The sequence below is a fragment of the Dasypus novemcinctus genome, chromosome 9 (assembly GCF_030445035.2).
Source record: "Dasypus novemcinctus isolate mDasNov1 chromosome 9, mDasNov1.1.hap2, whole genome shotgun sequence".
In the NCBI taxonomy this organism is placed as follows: domain Eukaryota; kingdom Metazoa; phylum Chordata; class Mammalia; order Cingulata; family Dasypodidae; genus Dasypus; species Dasypus novemcinctus.
Window position 1 is genome coordinate 112529655 of NC_080681.1, and position 26054 is coordinate 112555708.

The window sequence follows — 26054 nt, forward strand, 5'->3', positions numbered from 1 at the left end:
TAGACACCTGATAGGACCTTAAAACAGACCCAAAACTGTCTTGCCATCTGTAGCAGTTTGATATTGTTTATGACTTCCAAAAGTAGATACCCGTTTATGTTTGTAAACTGATCTGTCTGAGGTTTCACTTTTACTTGATTAAATTATGATTAGGGCTTTAATTGGGCCATAGCAGTAGGGCAAGAGGCACCCACCTCTTGGTGGGTGGGGACTCATGGATAAAAGACATGGCAAAGAACAGAGTTCGGAGTTTTTGAGGTGGAGCCCAGGAAGTAAGCACACAGAGGAGCTTGGTCATGAGGAAAGAGAAAAGGCCCTGGGAAGAGAAGCAAGCTGGTCATCTGACAGTCTACAGCTGGCCTTGTGGAGATAAGAGAGGAGCTGAGCCTGAAGAGAAGCAAGCCAGAAGCAAGCCAGAAGAAAGGAACCCAGAAAGCCCAAACCCTCACAGATGTTGGCAGCCATTTTGCTCCAACATGTGGCAATAGACTTTGGTGAGCTTTATGGACTGGTAACTCTAAGCTTCTACCCCGAATAAACACCCTTTATAAAAGCCAACAGATTTCTGGTATTTTCCATCAGCACCCCCTTTGGCTGACTAAAACAGCATCCTCGTCTTCACCCCCACAGCCATTCCATCCTTCCAGCTGTTCAGACTAAAGTCCCAGATGTCACCCTAGACTCCTCTTTCCTCTCATACCCCATTATCAAAACCTTTATCAAATTCTGTTGACCCTATCTTTAAAATATATCCAAAATCTACTCACTCATCACTACCTCCACTGGCACCACTCTGGTCAGTTCATGTGTCCATCATCTTCTACCTGGATTATTCCAATGACTATCTACCTGGTCTTTATGCTTCTCTTCCCCACTCATACCACTATTCCCACCCTATCTTATTTTACCCAGTAGTCAGAGGGGACTTTATCACACATAAGCCAGATCTTGTCACTTCATTGCACAAAAGCCTCCAATGACTTCGTCTCAGAAAAGACCTTATAATAGCCTGCAAAGCCCTTTGTGATCTAGCTTGTCATTTATTCTCCTACCTCATCTTCTACCACTCCCCCTCTCACCCATTCTGCTTTAAGCACGGCTCTCATTGCTGTTTCTGGACATACTACACATGCTTCTGCCTCAGGGTCTGTACATTCGTTTTTCCTCACCTATCTGCTTGCCTTGGTCTCTCACTTCTATCAGGTCTCACCTCAAAGGCCAACTAATCAGTAAGGCCATCCCTAACCATGTTCTTTAAACAGCAATCTCCCCCTCCAAACCTCAGAGCATCCCATCCCCTTTACTCAGCTCTACTTTGCAGAGTAAAGTATGTCACCCACTGGAATACTTCGTATTTTTTACTTGTTTATTATCTCCTTTCACGGGGATGTAAGCTCCATAGGGGTAGGAACTTTGTTTTATCATCTGCTGTATCCCAGTGCTTAAAATTCTGCTTAACATAAATATTGTTGGTGATTTGTTAGAATGGACACATGAATGAGGAAAATGTATTGATAGACATATTTGCACATAGAAACCCAGTTTGGGGGACAGGAAGTCCAGGAATTAGAGTAAGGCTTTGAGGCAGCAGACCTGTGTCTTAAAAGACAAATATGTAATGATAAAGTAAAAAAAGGTAGGATAAAAAGGTATTCCAAGCAGGGAAGCCTGCACAAGCACAAGAACAATGATAAGAAAACACCACATGGTGGAAGGGAGAAGGGTTGAGAGGCAGGATTACAAGGAATCCAATGGTACTAGAATATAAAGCAGGGAATAGGGAGTGTAAAGAGATGAATCTGGAGGAGCAGGAAGGGTCTTGGCCACAGAGAGATATATACGCCATGCTATGGAGCTTGGAGTTTATCCTAAAGGCAATGATGAACCATTGAAGGGCTTTAAGTGGGAGAGTCACATGGTCAGATATGCCTTTTAAATGTTACCTTAGTAATATTTGTACATGATTTTACAGGAATAATGCTAGAGACAGATTCAATTACTGCTGAAGTTTAAGGGAGAATTAATGAAGGCTTTAACCAGAAGCAATGGTAACAGAAGAGAGAGAAGGATTCAACAAAGGGTGCTGGAAAAACTAGATACCCATATGTAAAAGAAGGAAATTGGACCTTTACTTCATACCATATACAAAAATTAAGGCAAAGTAAATCAATGGCCTAAATATGAAAGCTAAAACTATAAAATTCTTAAAAGAAAATATAGGTAAAATTCTTCAGGATTGTATTAGCCAATGGATTCTTAATTATGACACCAAAAGCATGAGCAACAACAAGAACAACAAAATAGATAAACTGTACTTTACCAAAGTTAATACCTTTTATGCATCAAAGACCATTATCAAGAAAGTGAGAAGACAACCTACAGACTGGGAGGAAATATTTGGAAATCATATATCTGATAAGGGATTGATATCCAGAATATATAAAGAACTCCTACAACTCAACAATAAAAAGACAACTCTACATTACAAAATTGGCAAAGGACTTGAATATACATTTCCCCAAAGAAGATACACCAGTGGCCAATACCACAGAAAAAGATGTGCAACATCATTAGCCATTAGAGAAATGCCAAGTCAAAACCACAATCATACCATTTCACAGCCAACAGAATTGCTATTACAAAAAAAATGGAAAATAAGTTTTGACAGGGATGTAGAAAATCAGGAACCCTCTTATATTGTTGGTAGGAATGGGAAATGGTGCAGATGCTGTGGAAAACAGTTTGGAGGCTGCTCAGAAAGTTAAACACATAATTATCTATGACCCTGCAATTCCACTTCCAGGTATATACCCCCAAGAATTGAAAACAAGGACTCCAACAGCTATGTGTACACCAACATTTTTAACAGCATTACTCAGAATAGCCAAAAGGTGGAAGCAACCAATTGTCTATTAACAGATGAATGGATAAACAACATGTAGTTTAGCCATACAAGTGAATATTAAATATTATGCACCCGTAAAAAGGAATGAAGTTCTGACATTCTGATGTGACAACATAAGTGAAGCTTGAAGACATCATGTTGGGTGAAATAAGCCAGACAGAAAAAGACAAACATTGTATGATTTTACTTATATGAAATACCTAGAAAAACAAATACATAGAGACAGAAAGTAGATTATAGGTTATCAGTGGAGTTCATGCTCAAATGGGTACAGATTTTTCTGTTTGGGGAGATGAAAAAGTTTTGTTAAAGAATAGTGGTGATGGTACCACAATAATGTGAATATAGTTAATATTACTGCATTATACATATAAAAGTGATTAAAGTTGGGTATTTTGTGTTTATTGTTACCATAATTTTTTTAAAAACTTAATTAAAAAAAAGAAAGATAGAGGAATAGATACCAAAAAATATTTAGTAAGTACAATTAACATGATTTAGGGCCTGAATGGACATGAGGGAAGGAAAGAGATAACCCTCACATTCCTGGTTTGGTGAGTCAGTAGATGCTAGCATCACTATCCAGATAATAAAAGAAAAAATATGTTAGGGAAGGAGATATCTAATTCAGTTGGCATTTGAGGTTGTTACGGTAATATCGCTTATATAAAGAAAAAATACACTAAGGGAAAAAAATGGAATCACATATGTCAAAATAATAACAGTAGACTGCCTTTGTTAGCAGGATTATGGACAATCCCTCCCCCACAATTAATTTTTTCCAACATTTGAAAATGACAGATAAAAAAATAAAAATATTGCCTAAAATGCATACAAATTTTTCAGTTCTAATCACCTTAAGGCCCTTCTATATCATACCTAACATTTTGGACATTCATGAATCCATATAATTTTGTCAACATTCTCAAAGAGGAAGCTTGAGAACATTCCAGCCTTGCTGTTTGAGCAGTTTGTTTTAATATTTGAGCCATTATAAAAGTGCATATATTGTTGTAACAGATTAAGAAACTGAGGCCTTGATGCTAAGTAACGGTGCTTGCTGTAATAGCAGCAGCAGGAGGAGCAGGATTGGAATCCATTATCTCCTAGTACTTGTGAAAAACAAACAATAAAAAAGGTCATAATATTTAAAACAGGCAAAAATAAGAGTTATCTTTAGGAAAAAAAGGAATAATTGCTTATTAAAGATTAAGTTATTTTAATAGAGAAAATATCAAAACAAGAATTCAATGTGCAACTATCACAACTCATATTAGAAGAGAAAATAATATATTTAGCAGAAAAAGCAATTAAGCAAGGTTTAAAAAATTAAGCAGGATTCTGGGGCTTAAAAACATGGTTATAAACTGGGGTCAAAAAAAAAAAAGAATGGGGATAGTTAAGGCAGAAAACACTCACGGTGGCCAAGGACTTCATAATGAAAGTAAGCTGGTAATGTTGGAAGTTACAAATTTACCGAGATTAAAAGGACTTAAGAAGTAGACTTTTGGTAAAATGGCATGTTGAGTCAATAGGTCTCTTCTCCCACTACAAACACATAAAAATGCTGGATTAAATGTAATAAAAATGCTTTAAAAATATGTAGTCAAGCTTTAAAAAAAAAAGTAGTCAAGCTAAATAAAGAAGGAGAAGAAGAAAGGAGGAGAAGAAGAAGGAAAGAGGAAATTTCCAGACTCCTGAAATCAAAGATACCTCAAAAATCAAAACTAGTAACAAAGTGAGTTGGAGCTGAGACGATGGTGTACCTTAGGGGTTTCAAACTCTAATACAGGCCTTGGGCTTGGCTTAATGCTTACATAGAGACTGCATATGTAGCTTTAGGCAGGTAGATGGTGAAGGACCTGGAACTGAGACATTTACATAAAGCCAGAGTCTCAAATGCCGAGCCCTCCTTGATAAGGCGTCTAGAAAATCTCTTTTCACTGGCTCAGGGAAGCAGCAAAAATAGTTGCTAATTATCTGGGCCTTGAGTAGAAGGAGAAAAGGCACCCAAAAGAAATTTTAAATTTTAGCCAATGCCATACAGAAGTATAGAATCCAAATTTAAACTCTGAATTACACAGGAACCTCCAAGCGAAGAAATTAACATAAAAACCGGTCTCTGGCATGCAGCCAAAATTTTTTTTTTAAAATCCCAAATACTTTCATAACTCAAAGCACAGGGACTCCCATGAAGAACATAAAAAGGGTTACAAACCATGTGAAGAAGACCTGAAACTGAATGGTAAAACTACAAAAGGTAATAATAGAAAATGTCAAAGGATATCTATAAGGCAGGCCTAGAGAAAAACTTTATAATGCCCTAAAAGGGGGTGGGGTGGGTGGGAGGGGAGATAAATTTGACTACATCTATATTAGGATTCTGTCAAAGAACTCCATAAACATGATTAACAGATGCATGGCAGAAATGGGAGAAGATATTTACAAAGTTTAAAGTCAAAAGGAATACCTAGAATATATAAGAACTCCTACAAATGTTAAAAGATTGAAACTGAAGGAAAAAATGGGAAAATGATATAAGATGGCAATTCAAGGAAGGGAATGCTTACTTGGCTAACAAATAGTAAAAACAATTGTTGTTTTAATAGTAGTAGGAGCAGGTAACATTTATTTGATGCCTATTATATTCACAGTGTTCTATATGCTTTACATGTATTAATTCATGCTATCATCTTAACAACCTGAGGAGGAAGATACTGTTACTATCTCCTTTTGCTGAGGGGAGACTAAGACCCAGGCATTGTAGGGCACCAATGGTGAGACTATAAATTGATATAGCTGTTAAGGACAAGCAATCTGGTAATATTTAGTAAAATTAGCTGTGCATATGCCCTGTGACCACAGAATCATACTCCTGGTACAAACTCCAGAAAAATTACCATATAGGTCTGTAGCATTTTGGTATTATTTATGAATTCCAAAAATAGTATTTGATTATGTTTGCAAACTGGTCTGTTCCTCTGAGCATATTAGATTATATTAATTTCAGAGGTTTTGCTTTTACATGATTAAATTATATTAGGACTTTGATTGGGCCACATCAGTAGGATGTATAGAGTCCCGGCCCACCAAGGAAAAACAACACAGCAGAGAAAAGAGTTTGGTGTTTTTGATCCTGGAGCCCTGGGAAGTAAACACATAGAGAAGCAGAAACATGAGGAAAGAGAGAAGGCTCTATTAGACATGGCAGAGGCCCGGGGAAGAGACAAGTCATTTGCTTGTCTCTTAACAGCTGGCCTTGTGGAGAGAGCAGAGCACCTGAGCCAGGACAGAAACGAGCCCTGGGAAAGAGAGGCAAACCTTATGCTAACTTACAGCTGACAAAGGAAGGAGCTGGGACCATGGAGCCTTAGAAGGAAGAGGAAGGCTGAACCCTCACAGAGACCAGTAGCCATCTTGCTCCAACAAGTGGCAACAGACTTTGGTGAGAGAAGTAACTTACATAAAAGCTTATGGTCTTGTGACTGTAAACTTCTACCCCAAATAAATGTCTTTTATAAATGCCAACAGATTTCTGGTACTTTGCATCAGCACCCCTTCAGCTGACTAATATAAGGTCCATAAGGAAAAATGGCCAGAAAGATCACTAGAACACTGTGGTGGCAAAATTAGAGGTAATTTAGTTGTCCATCACTAAAAAGATGTAAAAGTAAATGTGCAGGATATATATTATGGACCATGGTGCATCAAAAAGCAACAAATATAGCCAACAACATGAACTGACTTTAAATACATAGTGTTGAGTGAAAGAAAAAATAAGAAATAAAATGGGATGGAGAACATAATATCATTTACGTAAATTAAAAACAGATTCAAAACAATACTATATATTAGATATGGCTACCTATGTAGTCAAAGACATTTCACCGAATACCTTAGAGTGGGGACCTTTATGGGGGTAGGGATTGAGAATGAGGGAGAAAAACAACACGAGGGGCCTTGCCCAGATGGATAAATGTTAGAATGTCACAAGATGAGGAGGCTCCCCCCGAAAAAGCACGTAAGGCAGATGAGGAAATGAATCACTACAAAGGAAAGTGACTACATGCAAGAAACAGAAGAAATACCATCTCCAAAATTGAAAACCATAAAATTTACAGAATACTCTGAAAAATGCTAAAAATTGTGTTTCATTTTAATAAATAGACAAAATGAGAAATCATAATGAAAGAACCAAACAATATGAAAAAAGAAAAGGGAATGTGAAAAGGAACCAAAAGAACTTCTAGGAATAAAAAATTAAGTCACTGAAATTCATCCATTGATGAATTAAATAGATCAGATATAGCTAAAGAAAAAATTAACGATTAGGAAGAGAAATCTGAGAAAATCCCTTAGAAGGTAGCAAAGAGTTAAAAAGACAGAAAATATGAATGAGGTTAAGAGACAAGGAAGATAGAATGAGAAGGCTGAACATGCAGGTAACAAGTGTTCCAGGTGGAGACAATGGAGAATATGTGAGAGAGGCAATTTGAAGACATAATCTGAGAATTTTTTAGAATTAAAGACAGACATAAGCCTTCAGAATAAAACATCAAACTATTAATGAGAAAGAGACAAAAACATTTTTTAAATCAAACCAAGAGAAAAGGTATTACTTACAAGAGAAGACAATTGGACAAATACAGACTTCTCATTAATACCATTAGATGTCAGAAGGAAATGGAATAACAGTTTCAATATTAAGGGAAATACTAGTTAATCAAGCATTCTATATACCCTGATAAATTATCATTTGAGAGTGAGTTTGAACAAAAATTATTTTCAAAGCCAAGAGACTCAGAGACTGTCATTGAAAGAATTGCTAAGAACTGTACAAAAGTAAAAGGAAACTGAACCAGCAAGAAGGGAAAAAAAGAAAAAAAAAATAGCAAGTTAAATTGCTAAAAATCATATCCACTTGAATGATTAAAATCAGTAAGAATGACAACACCAAATGTTGGTGAGGCTATGGAGTGAACAGTATTCTCACATATTGCTGGTGGAAATGCAAAACAATACAACCACTTGGGAAAGCTCCTTGGCAATTTCTTATTAAAAAATAAATAAACTACTGATACATGCAACAACATGGATGAATCTCAAAAGCATTATATAAGTTAAAGAAGTCAGACACAAAAGTATACATACTAAATGATTCAATTTATAGGAAACTGAAATAAGGCAAAACTGATCTATGGTGATAAATATTAGATAGTAGTTATGGAGGTGGTAATACAGGATGTGGGGAAAGGAAAATTGGAAAGGGACACAAATGAACTTTCTTCGACAATGGAAATGTTCTACACCTTATTTAGGATAGTCATTAGAAGAGTAGATATTTTCAAAACTTTTCAAAGAGAATACGTAAGATCTATTCACTGCATTATGTATTAATTGTATCTCAATAAAAAAAGAAACTATTACATATGTTAGTATTCTTAAAAAGAACCAAATGTTCAAAAAATGGATGTGGAAGGAGAAGGTTATAAACAAGGAAGAATAATGACAATTACATTAGCTAACACCTATTGAACATTTACTATTTGCCAGGCATTCTTCTAAATGCTTTCCATATATTAATTGCTTACAACAACCCTATGAAGTGGGTACACTTTATTTTTCCCATTTTATAGATGGGAAATTGAGGCACAGAGGGGTTATATAATGTACCCAGGATCACTGGTGTGTGGCAGAGCTGGGGTTCAAAATCAGGCAGTCTGGCTCTGAGGTCTGAACTCTTAAACACAGGAAAAGCAGTACAGCAAGTGAGGCATGTTAGTACAGGAAACGAGGGGAGGCATTCTGTCACAGCTGGGACCTGGCAGAGAACAAGGGGCAGTGAGACCCCACCCAGAAACTCCGAGAGAAGACAGCTACTTGACAGCAAAGCGGGAAAGGACCGCCAAGACCCTGGTCCCATTTGAAACTCCCAGGCTCAAAAAGAAGCCCAGATAACTCCAAACAGAAAGGCCTCCCCATTTGTCCCCTGAGAGCTAACAGGTGAGGATACAAAGGCAGCCAATCAGAACAGCAAAGAGCTGGGGCCCCTCCCCAGCATGAGGAAGGGGAGCAGGGAAGGCGGGCTCTAATAAAGGCAAGCCCCAGGCTCCAGGTGCATCTCTCTGTCTGGAGGACGCCCACACTCACACTTCGGGTTCCTACTAGCACTTACTTTTCTCTCATTTCTCAACAAAATTTTTACTGGCCCCATTAAACTGGGGCATCTCTGAATTCTTTCTTACAATGAAGCCAAGAACCTAGAAACCTAGAGCATTCCTGTAGCACAAACAGGAAAAGAAAGGGAGATTAACAAAGTGTGATGAATAGAAAACAAATTAAGATAGGTAGAAATAAGCCCCAATATATTAGTAATCCCAATAAAGAACCATTAAGCTTTCTTATTAAAAGGCAGGGATTCTGATTGGGTTGTTTTTGTTTTTTTAATACTTAAAACTGTGCCTAGTGTGTAGAAAGCACTGTATGTATTAGTTGCTATTGTTGTTACTGCTGTGAGACTGTGAAATCACATTAATTAAACAGTTTTGAAACAAGCATCTGACTTGATAGTTTAATTATCTACCTGCAAATAAACCAACTATATATTCTTTGTAGACCACTTTCAGGTACGGAACTCAGTTATTTAATAAACGTAACATATAATCATGAGGGATAAATTAGACATTTGGGGACTACTGAAGTATACTATAGGGTAACTATACTTTGTTGATCTCACAACTAAAATTTAAAAGCCTCTAACATATTTTACTGTGTTTTCCTTAAATCCCTTTGCAAGGAAGTTAAATGGAGGAAAGAATATAGCACTAGACATGATGCAGTGAAAGTATACTTAATAGAGGCAAAAACCTATACCTCAACACTATGTTGGAATCTGCAAGTGGAGTCCATACATTCATGTATGGAAGCAACCTCAATTATGTTATTAAGTACTTAGTGAAATTGCTAGGCTTGGGAAAATTGTCAAAGGTCTCTTGGGAAGAATGATTAAGCAACAAAAGAGCACCAGAAAGATGGATGTTCCTCAAAGGGACAATATTAAAACCTCAAAAAAGACTATACTGATACAGAATAAAGATACTTAGAAAGGAGAAACCTAATTGGCTGAATCAAGTGCTGTATAATGATCCAAAACACCAATGGGAATTCAACACAAAGTGGAAACTAGGCCAGCTTTCTAAAAGAAGCACAAAGAATATTTACTTATTTATTTATTTCATTTAAATTTTCATGCTATTTTCAAAAAGGATTTGAGAGGGTACGGATTCTTTGAGTTATAAGGGAACAACAGTCACACACAGAAGAAAAGTTAGAAAAGCTAAAGTAGGAACTAAATCTCAGTTTGCAGGAAACATGGGATCCCTTTAATGAACAGGTAGAAGAGTAGCACTAAAGGCTAAGTCTCAATTTACTTTGCTTAACTAAATAAAAAAGATGTTGTGAAATCTACAACTGCTGGCAAGGTCCCTACCAAGGACTCAAGCAAAGGCCTTTGCTTCCACTACCAGAGGGCAAAGTGCTCTTTTCTGAGGCTCCAGGGAACTTGATTTGCCATTCCTCAATTTGTTCTTATATTCCCAAAACTCTCCAGCCAGCACATCTCAATCAATAACTATTTATGGGTCGACTGCCTACTCTTCACTCAGCACATTGCTAGATGCTGTGTGGGAGCCAGGTGAAATATAAGACAAGATCCTTGTCCATGGGGAGTTTGTAATAAACTTGATCTCACACTAGAATAATCAACACCAGACTTCTTTAAAGGACTGGATCCACAAGAGACAAAAAGAGGGGAAGGAAGAGGGAAGGGAGAGGGAAAGGAGAGGGGAAAAGGAAGGGAGAGGGAAGGGAAAGGGAAGGGAAAGGGAAGGGAGAGGGAAGGGAGAGGGAAGGGAGAGGGAAGGGAGAGGGAAGGGAGAGGGAAGGGAAGAAATACATTGTTTCCAATAAGTGGCAAGGAAGGGGAACCGGCCTGAGCTGGTAATTAAACATTAGATAACACTGCAATAGGCAGAGGTGAAAGAGTAAAGAACTACATACAGGAGAGACATGAACCCAGTTCCAGAAGAGGCATCCTTGGCATGTGTGCTGAGAATAATGTATGTACACAAACAATGGGCACAGTGCGGGGCACTGGGAAGGCAGCCAGCAAGGAGTTGTCATCAGTATTACGGACACTGGGCAGGCTAGGATGGGTCTCCAAAAACCTCCATGTAAGAGAAAGTGTGAAACACAAGGCTACCTAGGTTGGGGAGGCCAGATTAAGTGATGCTTGAAAATTAGCAAAGGAATTGACACCTACTTTGAGGGAGGGGTAGGGAAGCCACTGTAAATTTCTGAAATAGGAACTGCACAAACTAAAGTAGAGCTGGTCTGACCAGTGACAGTGGGATGAGGGTGAAGAAACTAGTATGGGAAAAGAACAGCTGGCATATATATATATTGGCTACCAGTAAATAACTGGAGGTCCATGGAGAGGAAGCTAGACCCTTCTCTGCCTGGATTTCTACAATCCAATATCCAAAAGAGAAGAGCCATTCTAATTCTTGATCAAGGGTCCTTTATTCTAGCTAACAATTCTGTACTCTCCTTTGGCACATCCTCCCCATGAACTGGAGATCTCTTTTATTTTGTCTGGTTCTACACCAACTTTACCTGCCTAAAGTATTTTTTTATTGTTATTGGTAACTTCTGTCTCCAAAACAAAATTTTTACTTCCATCTTGATGCCTGGGCTCTGCTGGAGCCAGAGAGTTGGAAAGGATCTCGGAGAGCCCTATTCATTGCTTGCTGCGAACAGGGGTTCATTATTTTATTTATCACATACTCTTGTCTCATGACCCACTGACCTTAGTCCAATCTCCTCTCTTTATAAAAGAAAAAACTGAGGTCCTGAGAGGCTGAGTTGCTCTTTGATCCAACTCTGCTTTAACCCCATGGCTACTGAGTATCTCACAAACAACCAGAGTCAGGTGAAATAACAGGCACTCTCAACATAATTAGAGCAAAGATCACACATTCAGAGACAAGAAATGGGGCACTCACTACACACAAAAAGATGATTTAAAAATGTAAGGTATCTAAGGAATCAGCCAAGTTAAAAGAGAACCACTAGCAATTATTTCTGAGAATGCAAGGAGGATTGGTGAGGTTAGAAAAGGGTGACCGAGGCTTTTAGCAGTCCCAGGTTTCTAAAGTTCAAAAGCAGCTGTTAACTAATCTTTTATACACTGAGGGTCTAAAAGGCAGCAATGTATAAAGGCTGCAGATTTTTGTATTTGACACTCCAGGGTTCATGGCAGAACCTTTCATATGTATTATTGTTGTTTATAAAATAATTATCATCACCATCATAATCATTCCATACCAAATGCTACTCTCCAAATCCCCTAAATTTGGAACAATACCTGAATAGCCCGTCAGCTTTCCTAAAGTATATCCTGGCCATTGGGAAATTCAGGTAGTCAGGGCAACTCTGAAGAACCCCAGGACTGAATATTCTAAAGGGGCTGAATCAAGCATAAAGATCACTTCTGGGGACATAGGAGGCCGTCTGGTGAGCTATATGATAGAAACCAGGTAGAGACAATGCTAAAACAACACCTTGCTTCTGTACTGGGATTTACAGTCCATTATTCTATTTATCCTCATTTTACAGATGAGGAATAAGGCTCAGAGATGTTAAATACCTTGTTAAGGGTCACAGGACAAATAAGGGGCAGAATCTGTACTTGAGCCCATGTCTCCCAATTCCCAAGCCATGTTCCTTCCTCTAGAACACGAAGGCCTCCCTCACCAATGCAGAGACGTAGCTACCTTCCACTTCGGCAGATAATTCTTCCTTCCAAGAGCTCAGCAACTATTAAGAAGTATAGCTGTCAACTCCTAGTTACTTAACAAAAGCACTGATACTCTCACTCTGAGGGCCAACCACATCCACTGCCCCATTCCATCTGCATCAGCTCAGGAAACCATATTTTTCTCAAATACCAATTCATGTCTCATGACTGAATTAGTGCTAATGATATCCTGCTTTCTTTTCTACCAAATTATACTAGGATAATATTTATCAAATGCCCACTAATAAGAGCTACTAATAATTCAACACTTTACTGTGTTTCTAAGTATTTTTTTACATATTACTTCTTCTAACCCTAACAACCCAGACAATTAAACCCAATTTGCAAATGAATCTCCTCACAGAAGAGGTTGAATAGTAGGCCCAAGGCCACACAGCTAATCAGCAGAGGCACTGAGATTTGAATCTAATCTCTCTGACCCTAAAGCTCATGCCCTTGTATCTAGTGAATCAGTTTCAATTTTTAATGTGCATGAGAATTACCTGTGATCTTGTGAAAGAAAATATTCTGATTCTGTAGGTCTGAATCTCAGGTGGAACCTAAGATTATATACTAATAAGTTCCAGGTGATAGTGAAGCCGTCCAAGGAACGCACTTTGAGCAGCAAAGTACTATGCAAGACTGCTGGTTCTCCAATCACATTTTCTCACATCTAGTTATTATTAAATATATATTACACAGCCCTTCACCTCTAAAAACAAAAATCACAGGGCATCCTCAAATCAAACCTCTTTTGCAGCTGCCCTTGGTTCCACTCATAAAAACTCCAGAGAAGCTCTGAGAATAAAATCTAAAAAGTATCAAGAATTCGAATAACCAGGCCTTGGGCAAATAGCTCTACAGTAGGCTGGCACCAACCCAAACTCTTTTAGAATGCTAGTCCAGCTTCCCTGGCTGCTACCAAAGTAACTGGACCCAACAGGCCCCCGAACCAGGTCAAAATGCTCCTGATCTAGTGTGAAGGGGTTAACTAAACCTGGTTAAGCCTTGGAATAGCCTAGCACAGTACAGCCAATCAATAAATGTATGCTGAAGTGATTGGAATGCAGTGAAAAGATCCTGGTTCATGGCACTACGTATGACCTACTAATGACCTTTCTTTTCTAGTCACTATCCCATCATATTCCCCACAGAATCAGAAAGCTCCATTTCTATTCCATAGCCTCCCACCCAGATCCCCTAAAAGCTATATTAAACAGCATTTCAAGGCCAAAATTCTCTACCTTGCCCAATCCACTGACCTCGGCTCTTTTTCAATCCTTGAATCTCTCAAATGCCTTTGGCAAAGGCATCACCTGCTCTACCAAGGTAATGAAGCAGGCTACTAAGATAGGGAATCAATAGATGGATCCGGAAGCTGGCAGAGAGTCCACATGGACATCAATAACCCCTGAGATGGCTGCTGGAAGACCCTCCCCCACCACCCCCAAGATTCTGCCATCCAGAACAAAGACTTCCTCTGGAAGCCGGAGAAGCCCCAGATATTCCCTGACGACTTTATCATTGGACCCTCCTGGGGAACTGATGGGTGGGGCAATCAATCAAAAGAGCAAACAGCTGGAACTCCTCCCCTGCCATTAGAGTAAAGGGGTGGAATAATTAACAGTTCAAAAGCTAAGCACGAGGCCTGAACGAGCATTCTCGCTCTTGTGCTCTCTCGCCTGTGTACCTCTCCTGCCCTATGTGCACCACTCTCGCTGTTTTTCCTCTACCAGTGGCCATGCAAGTAAAACCTGGGGATTTATAATCTATAATGGACAATTGTAGCCTATAAATCAACCTGCTTTACCACTTTCAGCCCCCTTCCTCTCTACCTGGGACCCCTGATCTGTTATTTTCTCCCATTTCTTGTCCTTCCCTGCCTGAATGAATTACTGGCCTAACCCAACGTGCTCTTGAAATTCACTTCTGCAGCAGAGTCATACAACCTAGATAAAATCCAGTAACAGTAATAAAGTCAGGTATCATGCTAAGCACTTCCCATACATTTTTCCATTTAATCTTCCTAACATCCCTATGAGGTAGACATCATTATTAGCCCCATTTTGCAGATAAGGAAACTAATGGCCAACAAGGTTATGCAACTTCCCCAAGATCACACAGCCAGTAAGTGGAAGAGCTCAAAATTTTTTGGCTCTATGGCCTTAATTATCAACAGCCTTTCTGGCTAACAGGATTTCTGGGCTCACTACTATCATACCCCAACCCAGCTCGCAGAAAGAGATGGACTGCTGGATGACCTGCCAGGAGCGCCTACATTTGAGGCTTCTTGTTTCTTTTGCTGGCCTCTGCTGGAAGATGGATGGAGATGTGTATCTAGGAAAGTGTACTGCTGGGCCAGGCCATCTGGCCAGCAGGCTGCCAAGATATTTCCCAAGATGGCTTGAACTTAATTTTCCAAAAGACCTAGTTTGGTTGTTAACAAAGCAGAAACAGAAATCTTATCCTGTCAAAGTCTCACAGTTAACTGGTCTTGGGGAGGAGGCTATCAATAAACTCAGAATAAAATCAGAAAGTCAAGTTATTAATTCACAAGGTGAAATATGCCTAGACTTTGCAGCTATCTGTGAAGAAATTCAAATGGCAAGTCTCATCCAAAAGAAATTCAAATGACAAGTCTTAGGAATCAGAAGAGAGCAAAGGGAGTTAGCTGTATGCTACCAATATTTAGTGGAAGCTTGGTACATCTCTCTTTGCCATGGAAATAACTGCCTGGCCCCCAGAAAAGGTTATAGAGCCTTAGAGTCAATGTACCTTGCATGGTCTCTGCCAGCTGACATTCTAACTTGTCCCTTCCATTACTGAATCCCTGGACTGACTCTTCCAAGGCTCCAGTTTCTCTTTTGGTATTTGGATTGCTGGACTCGACTTTGCTTTGAGGTAACAGTTGATAGGTATCTACCATTGTCCATCTGCTGATTTTACAGTCTCTCTCTATGGGGCCTTTGATTAGATTACTTGATAAGACAGATTTTGGGTTTTCGATTGGACTTTATCAGGGGTTGGATTCATCTTCAGTGTCAGCCCTTTTGCTGGGTCTGATAAAAACAGAGACACAGAGAAAGACACACACAGACACTGAAAAAGGAAGCCACCATTTTTGATCCTGCCATGTAAGAGAGGACTAGAGGATTGCTTAAAGCATAAAGCCCCCAAGGGGCAACTCAAGAGAAAAGACTGATATAGGAAGCCCAGAAAGAGACAGCCCTTTGCCTGGTTTTTCTCAACTGAGCTCAAACCTTGGCAGAGATGGGCAGCCCTCTTGCTTCAATACATGGCAGCTGACTTTGGTGAGAAAGCACCTCTGGTGGTGCCTTAATCTGAATATTTCACAGCCTTGGAACTGTAAGCTTTTACCCCGAGAAAAGCTCCTTTATAAAAGCCAACACATTTTTGGTACTTTACATCGGCAGTCCTATGGCAAATTAAACCACCAAGTCTGGAGCCTAACTTGCACACTTAACTCAGTGATCTTGGACAAGTCACCTTAATATCCTCAAAATTTTGGTGAGAAAATAAGAGAATGCATCTTGGGAAGTGGATTTGGCTCAACTGATAGAGCATCCGCCTACCATACAGAGGGTCCAGGGTTCGATACCCAGGGCCTCCTGACTGTGTGGTAAGCTGGCCCACACACAGTGCTGCCATGCACAAGGGGTGCCGTGCCACGCAGGGGCGCCCCCCCATAGGGGTGCCCCATGCACAAGGAGTGTGCCCCGCAAGGAACAGCTGCCCCACATGAAAAAAGCACAAGCCTGCCCAGGAGTGGCACCATGCACATGGAGAGCTGATGCAGCAAGATGACACAACAAAAAGAGACGCAGTTTCCCAGTGCCGCCTGATAATCTAAGGGTACGCAGAAGAACACACAGCGAATGGACACAGAGCAGACAATGGAGGGGGCGGGGAGGGGAGAGAAATAAATTTTAAAATCTTAAAAAAAAAAGAATAATGCATCTAATTCCTTTAGCAAAGTACCTGTCAAAAGTAGAAATTCATTAATTGCTGTTATTATAAAAATACTACTTGCATTATTAATGCAGAAGAGGGAGCAATGAGACAGCTTGATGGAAACAGAAATGGGTAAAATCTTACAGGGAAGTAATCTGGTACTGTTTATGTAAAGCCATAAATATGTCCTTGGAGAGAGTCATGACATTTGGGTGGGGATGGAGGAGCGGGGGAATATACTTTACCTGTACTATTTCAATGTTTTACCAGAATGTGTTTCCATGTCACTTGTATAATTACGAATAAATAAAAAAGAATGAGAAATAAGTCCATAATAAAAGGAAAAATATTTTTTTAACATTCATGCCCTTTACACCCACTTCTAGGAATCTATTCCTACAGAAATGAGATGCAATGAAGTATTTATGTACCCTGTATTCAAAGCAATAGTATATTAATGGTAAAAACTGGAAACAACTTAAATATATAAGGAACTCATAACTCAACAATAAAAGAGCAAATAACCCAATTTTAAAATGAGCAAAGGGCTTGAATAGACATTTCTCCAAAGAAGATACACAAGTGGTCAATAAGCACATGAAGCTGTTCAACATTATTAGCCATTAAGGAAATGCAAATCAAAAGCACAATGAGATACCACTTCATATCACTAAGATTGGTATTTAAAAACAAAAACAAAAAACAAGAGGTAGTAAGGATGTGGAGAAACTAGAACCCTCATGCATTGCTGGTGGTAATTTAAAATGGTGCAGTTGCTGTGGAAAACCGTTTGTCAGCTCCTCAGAAAGTTAAACATAGAGTTACCATATGACCCAGCAATTTCACTCCTGCATATATGCCCAAGAGAAATGAAAACATATGTCCACACAAAAGTATGTATACCAGTATTCATGGGGAGCATCACTCACAACAGCCAAAAAGTAGAAACAACCCAAATGTTCACCAACTGATGAACATATAAACAATATGTGGTATACACATACAGTGGAATATTATTCAACTATTTTAAAAAAAGGGAATCAAATTCTGATACATGCTACAACATGGATGATCCTTGAAAAAGTTATACTAAGTGAAAGAAGCCAGACACCAAAGGTTACATATTGTATGATTCCATTCATATGAGATGTCAAGAATAGACAACTCCATAGACAGGAAGTAGATTAATGGTTACCAAGGGCTGGGGTGGGGGGACTGGGAAGACAGGGAGGAGGAATGGGGGTGTCATTGCTAATGGGTATGGGGTTTCTTTTAGGAGGGATAAAAAATGTTCTGGAAGTAGAAGGAGGTACAGTCTTGTGAACTGAACTCTTTAAAACAGTCAATTTTATGGTCTGTGAATTATATCGCAATAAAAATGTTTTTAAAAATTAGGCTCTTCCAAAACCTGGAAATAACCAAAATGTTCCTCAATAAGTGAATGATTAAACAAGCTGGGGTACATCATACCCCATATTCAGCAATAAAACAGAATAAAATATTGATATATGCAACAACTTGCATGATCTCCAGGGAATTATGCCTAGTGAAAAGGTCAATCTCAAAAAGTCACATAGTGTATGATTCCATTTATATAACGTTCTTTAATTGCCAAAATTAAAGAGGCAGAAAACAGATTCATTTTTTCCAGGGATTGACGGGGAGGGGTTGACTATAAAGGGGATAGTGTGAGGAAGATCTTTGTGGTGATGGAATAGCGCTGTATCTTGACTGTAATGGTGGTTACACAAACCTAGATATGTGATAAAACGGCACAGAATGATACATACACATTGTACTAATGCCAATTTCCTGGTATTGATAGTATACTATAGTTACATAAGATGTAATCATTGGAGGACCCTGGGTAAAGTGAACATGGACTGTCTCTGCACTATTTTACAACTTTTGTGACTCTATAATTATTTTAAAATTAAAAAGCTTAAAATTTTAAAAATTAGACTCTTGAAGGTTTTTAATTATGTGGGGAAATAGTCTCAAAATATTAAGAGGGAAAAAAACAGATACAGCCATAAATATAATTCCAGTTTAGTTTAAAAATATATGTGCAATGGCAAAATGTTAAATTGGGGGATATGGATATCTGGAGGGGGAGTAGAGTATATTGGAGTTCTCTATATGGGCTTTGTATGATACTTGCAATCATCCTGTTAGTTTAAAATCATTTCAAAATTAAAAGTTAAAAATAAATATATATGCATTTGCATGAAAAAAAATAAAGAAAATATACCAAAGTGCTAACAGTGGTTATTTGTAAGTAGTGTCATTATAAGTGACATTTTCTCCTTCAGACTTCGTGTGTGGGAAGCCAGGGCTCAAGCACTGAGCTATATTGGCTCCACTGAGTTGGTTTTATTGTTCATTTTGCTTTTTTTTTTTTTCAAGGAAGCACCAGCAACCAAACCCAGGACCTCCCACACAGAAAGCAGGTGCTCAACGGCTTGAGCCACATCCACTCCCCCACAGGTTTTTATATTTCAAATTTTCTATGGTAAGCAGGCAATATTTTCATGAGGAAATTTAATAGAGACCCATGTAGGTCTGTCTAGTTTCAAAGCCAGTGTCATTTCCAACATATTATTTACTAATCAGACATTTATTTAGCTCCTACTATGTACCAAGCACAGTGAAATAAGAGAAAGTCTCTGCCCACAAGTAATTTACGTAAGTCTAGAGCAGGGTTCCTAACCTGAGTCCATAGACTGTGTGAGGGAAGAGGACTCCATGAGCTCTTTAAATTATATGCAGTCCTGTCCAACTAGTGCATTCTCTGGGGAATAGGGCTCACAGTTTTTCATGAGCTTAGTGTTTAAAAGCAAGGGTTGGAACCAGACTACCTGGGCGTGAATCCTGAATGTCCAGTTACTAATTGTGTGGTTTTGGGCATATTACCCAACCTGTAGAGGGCTCATTTCCTTATTTACAAATGGGATAGTACCTACCATAAATGGGTCATTGGGTAGCTCAAATGAGTTAACACACCTAGAGCCCTAGCTCTATATACCAGGGACACAGTGGCACAGTAAGTGCTCCATAAATTAATGAACCACTAGTCATCATCGTCATCACCATCACGACTATCTCATCACCAGATTCTCAGGGAGGCAGAGACTCACAACAGATTAAGGACTGCTAGAAAGGTGGTTTTCAGCTTGGATAAAATTTGTTCCTCATTTCAAAATTGGCAGCTAGGAAGAGATTTTTAACGGGCCAATAATAACCATTCTATTCAACTAATTTCTTTTTCCAGGTTCTCTTGATTTCTAAATGAAACTCTTCTGAGGCATTCTAAAAAATACAATGAGACAAAACAACAAAATGTGCAGCACAACAAACTGCTTATGGCCTCTTAAATTCTGACTAATTCATAGGAACAAGCAATTTTTAAAGGCTGTCATAATAGAAGGGACCTTTGAGAGACTTATCAGCCTTTCCTCTGCCTTTCCAGGCCATGCTTCTCTGATCCAGTAGTTCATCCAAGATGACTCTTCACAGGCCAAACTCAAAATCTCCTGAGCAGCACATTCATCTAATGAGTGACGGGGGACTGTGACTGCATTACACTTAATACCGATTCCCCTACCCAGTAGTCAAGAGTCTCAACAAGCAAGCATCGCTTCAGTGATTTCAAATCCAACCTCTTGGGTGTTTTTTTTTTTTTGGTTTTGTTTTGTTTTTAAAAAGACCCTTGGCTTTGTCATTTGTACTGATAGCTATTTTGCTCTGACCTGCAAGTGTGGATGATTTCTCAGTTTTCACCGATTTGATTATCACAATACACATTACTTCAGCAGAGAATAAATCTGGACCACACATTAACAAAGTACCAAATTCCTAATTCAAAGATACCTGTTTAATATAAAAAGGCAAGAGTCCTGGTAACTAAAGAATACCAAACCAGGCAATGTGACTTCAGAGGTCACGTGCTTAACAGTAAGAGCGGGGAGCACAGGCTCTAAAAACAGACACTCAAGGGTGTAGGTCCTAGTTCTGGCCTGCTCAGGAGTTATTTGACTTTAGGCAAGTTGCTTAACTCTCTGAGCCTCAGTTTCCTCATGTGTAAAATGGAGATCTCAGAGTGGGGTAGTTGTGAACATTAAGTCACTACATGAGTCAATGAACATAAAGAAGAGTTCCTTTAACATTGTAAAAGTTCATTAAATGCTAGTTAATATTACGCACCACACTATATCGCCTTCAAAAAAGGAAGCATGAAAACACACCTGCCAAAATATTGATTTTTAGAGTTCTTAGGTTAGGTGATCAGTTCATAAATGTACTTTTGTCACTCTGCCTCACCACTTCCATAGTTACATATATATGTGTCAAAGATTACATCACTTTAAAAAAAGGAAAAAAATTCATAGACAACCACATGGTTAAATTATGGCCTAGGATGGGAATCAGCTGAGAAAAGGAGAGAAAATGGGGAGGGTAAGACCTCTTAGAGCACCAGGCTATAGAGCTGAGAGATTTTTACACAAAGTCTTCAACTCATTGAAAACCAGGAGGTACAAAGAACTTTTGATATCACCTAGCCTAACCCCCACATTTCAGAAATGAGAAAATTGAGGTCTTAAGAAGTAATATGCTTTAAGATCTTCCAGTTCACTAACAACAGAAATGAGACACTTTGTTACCTGTGTCTTAGATATGTATTCTAACTGAAAAAAAATCAATGAAGAAAACGTTTTGGAAAGGGGAAAAAAGAAAGGTTGGAAGGGTGAAGGTAGTGACCTGACAATTATAGGTAACATTTTATTAGCATTTATTATGTGCCAAGCACTTTACATGGATGACCTTGTAGAATGCTTGCAAAACCTGTGCACGGTTACTACTATTAACCCTGCTTTTGACAGAGGGAGTGAAGGCCTAGAGAGAAACCCGCCCCCAAGTCACAAAGCCAGTGAGCAGCAGGGTCTGTGAATGAACCCATGCTGTCTGATTCTGGAGCTAGAACTTTTACCACTAAGTTATTTTGCCCAAGCTAAAGAATTTTAAATAAATAAATAAATAAATAAATCCTATAGTCTTTTTCCAGCCTTAAAAAAAGGTGGGGAACGGATATAGCTCAAAAGTTAAGCACCGGCTTCCATATGGAGGTCCTGGGTTCAGTCATCCCCAGGGCCTCCTAAAACCAAAAAAAAACAAACAACAAGCAAACAAATGAAAAAATCAACTCAGGAGAGCCAATGTGGCTCAGTGGCTATGTGCTGAAACTTCATCTGTTCAGAGGCAGTGTGAAGATACACGGTAAAGTGTTTGGCTTTTTAAAAAAAAATAAAAGCAGATAATATTTGTTTAGAATCTACCTGTTATGGAGCACCACGCAGACATTCAAGCCCCTGACTTGTCCAACGCCACACAGTGGGTAAACAGTGTGGCTGAAGGACATAGGGACCTATAATAGTTAAGTTCATGTGTCAACTTGACTAAGTTACAGTGTCTAGTTGTTTGGTCAAGCAAGCACTGTCCTGATTGTTACTTTGAAGCTATTTTGTGGATTTAAATCATTAAGCAGTTGATGCAGCTATTGCTGATTACACCTACAATCAACAAAGGAGAATGCCTTCAGCAATGAGGGAAGTCTCATCCAGTCAGTTGAAAACCTTAAAGGGAGAACTGATTGCCACATCAGAAAGAAAAATTTCTCTCTCTACTTCAGCCAGCCAGCTTCTCCTGGGGAATTCATTGATATCTTCATTGGTTCACTGGAGTTCTCAACTTGCAGCCTGCCCTAAGGAATTTGGGCATAAATTCCCCATACTTGCTAAGTCAATTCCTATAATAAATCTCGTAATATTATATATACATGTGTGTGTGTACATATATATACATACATATATATACACATTTCCAGTCAGTTCTGTTTCTCTGAAGAACCCTAATTCAGGGGCCATGTAGCCCCAGCATGTTATCCAGTCAATGGATAGTGTGTACTATCGTTTACTGAGCTCAGCCAAATGCCCTTACCCTGACATTACATGGAGAAGAAATTCCGCATAATACCTACTCTTAAGGCAAGCATAGCTCGCAAGAAGAGACCACTTTAAGCTTAAAATCCTCTCTTTTTTATACCTTAGTAGATACGTATCAGAAGCACTGAAGGGACTATGAACCCTCAGCTTCCTATTACACTACTCAGATCACCCCAACATTCAGTGCACCTCTCTATGTACATTTCACAGGTGAACTCCATTTCTCTCTTCTCTTAGCGGTGTAAGTTTTCCTTTTATCTTTGAGGAAGTGGGAATTATTTTCATCTCTATCTTCCTCTCCTCAACCACCAGGGAGTATAACAAGAGGGTTTTGCAAGCCGCTAACCAAAAAAAAAAAAAAAAAAGGCAAGAGAATAACTTCTCTACTGCCTTTAGCTTTGGGAAAGAGCCTATGGGATTCCAAAGTATTTGCTCAAAAATGTTCAAAGACAGACATGAAAAACTTCATTCTCGACATTTTGCTGCCCAGGGAAATAAAAGAGAACTCCAGGGGCCAATTATTCTGTCTTGGACTCTGACCTTAGAAATTCTCCCTCTGGTTTTAACGTGACTGAAACTGAGGGCAGCTGACAGCAGAGTGCCAGCTGAAGGAGCAGCTTGTGTCTATGGTGGTCAAATTTAATGACTGCCAGGGCTTATGAGCAATATTCCAAAGTTACAGTACAAGGCTTGTGGGCTTAATGAAGAAAATCAGCAAATTTTATATTTAATTTAAATTTTTTAGTTCCTACTATGTTCCCAACACCACGCTAGGAGCTGGGTACTCAAGAGTGTCAGGCCTTTGAAAATCAACTGGTATCTAATTGGACTAATAAAAAACTAATGAATGGGAATAAGAAGAAGAAAGAGTAAGCTGAGTACAAAGAAAAGCAATAGAGGGAAGCGGATTTAGCTCAAAAGATAGAGCCGTCTGCCTACAACATGGGAGGTCCAGGGTTCAAATCCAGGGCCTCCTGACCCGTGCGATGAGCTGGCCCATGCGCAGTGCTGACGCACGCAAGGAGTGCCATGCCACACAGGAGAGCCCCACGTGCAAAGAGTGGCCCCGTAAGGAGAGCTGCCCCACACAAAAGCCTGCCCGAGAGTGGCGCTGCACAAACAGAGAGCTGATGCAGCAAGATGATGCAACAAATTCCCGGGACCGCTGACTGCCCGAGAGTGGCGCTGCACAAACAGAGAGCTGATGCAGCAAGATGATGCAACAAATTCCCGGGACCACTGACAAGAACACAAGTGAACACAGAAGAACACACAGCAAATGGACACAGAGAGCAGACAACTGGGAGGGGGGAGGAAAGGGAAGGGGAGAGAAATAAAAAATAAATCTTAAAAAAAAAAAAGAAAAGCAATATAGAGACAGGAATGCTTACTGTTTGTAAACAGTACTAATGAAAGAAGTATTTGGGATATGAATTAGGAAGAGGGAAGTCTAAATATATTACTACCAATTGGACTTTAGAAGAGTAGCTCTTGACTCTCTCCCCCTTGCTTCTGCTCTTCCCTGGCCCATTGGAGCCTAAGTTTGAAAAGCAATCTTAATAAGAAGCAGTAAAAAGTTGTGTTCTAAACCTTGAGTTCCTTGACCTTTCACAACCTGTTTCCCTCAAACATAAAATGGTGTTAACATGCATATTGTAATTCATAATGCTATTCTTACTACATTTTATATATTTGAAAATTTCTGTAATAATGTTCTTTAAATGAGGATGATAGTACCTATTGCTTGGTTTTTGCATTACATGAAATTACTATGTAGAACACCTTGCACAGTGCCTGGCACTTTGCTGGTGTTCAATAAATGGTAACTATTATTAACATTGCATTTTTTAAAGTTCTGGGATGGAAGTAAGGAGGACAAAATACTATGAATAAGTGAACTAATGACCACAGACTGAGGAATACCTGGGCATCTGTACAAGAGGAACCTTTAAAATATAGGCTTAGAGCTATCACTCACTCTCATTTTCCTCTACTGCTACATCCATCTATTCAACATATATGTTCTGAAGACCTACTGTAGGCAGGACACAGTGCAAGGTACAGCAGAGTACTAGGCTGCTCAAGCAAATGCCATGAAACGGGTCAGGTTAAATAATGGGAATTTATTTGCTCAAAGTTTTGAGCTAATAGAAAGTCTAAATCAAGGCATCATTAAGGTAATGCTTTCTTTCCGAAGACTGATGTTCTGGAGCTAGCTGCTAGTGATCTTGGTCCTTAGTTTGTCACATGGTGTCACCTGTTCTCTCCTTTTGCTCCCAGGTTCTGCTGAATTTCAGCTTCTTGCTTCCTGTGGCTTTCTCTCTCTGTCTGAATTTCATTCCGTTTAAAAAGAACTCCAGGAACAGGATTAAGAAACTTCCCAATCGGGCTGGATGGGACCTAACTGAAGTAATCTCATCAAAGGGTCCTACTAACCATGGGCTCACCACCAGCAAGAATGGATTAGATTTAAGAACCTGTTTTTCTGGGATACGTACAGCTTCAAAATACCACAGAAGTAGAGAAAGACAGACTATAGAACAGGTTTTAGGAGAAATACAATGGGATAGGCTTTGTGGGGAGGTAGGGCATGAACCACCTAAGTCATATTCAAAAGGTTTTGAGTGTGCAGGTATGTACAACTTCTCTTAGAAACTCCAGAGTAATTCCAGGAGGATTTTTTTTCTTTTAAAGATAAGAATGAAGGCCTAATAAACGTAAAAAGTATACAAAATTTAAAGAAGAAAAATCATAAAACACTCCTGAAAAATCTCGTAAGTAGCCTTGACCAAATGGAAAGACAGACCACGATTCTGAATAGGAAGACTCAACAACATAAAGACGTCAGTTTTCCCTAAGTTAGTTTATAAATTTAACACAATCCCAACAAAAAATACCATCAGATTGTTTCCCCCTGAAATTAGACAAATTGATTATAAAGTTCATTTGGCAGAATAAATAAGAAAAACAGCCAAGAAAACACTGGAAAAGAGCTATATAAGAGAAGTGGTCTTTCTAAGTATCAAAACAAATTATAAAGCCTCTAAAATTAAGATGGTTTTGTAATCACATATGAATTGACAATCAAACCAATAGAACCAAATAGAAAACCCAGTAAGAAACACAAGTGCATAGAGAAGCTTAGTATTCAATTAAGACAGCATCTCAAATCAGTAGAGAAAAGATAAAGCATTTTTAATGAACAGTGTTGAGACACCTCACCAGCCATTAGGAAGAAAGACAAAACTGGATCCTTCCTTAAACCAAATACCAAGGAAAATTCCGAATGGACCAGATCTAAAAGAAGAAAGAAGAAAGAAGA

The 26054-nt window shown here is 39.0% G+C and overlaps 1 protein-coding gene across 4 annotated transcripts in view; it reads right to left on the minus strand.

The window, feature by feature from the left end:
- The window catches only part of ZBTB40 (zinc finger and BTB domain containing 40), a 77975-nt gene that overhangs the window by 43977 nt on the left and 7944 nt on the right, over nt 1-26054 (minus strand). The gene's annotated exons all lie outside the window — the stretch shown is intronic.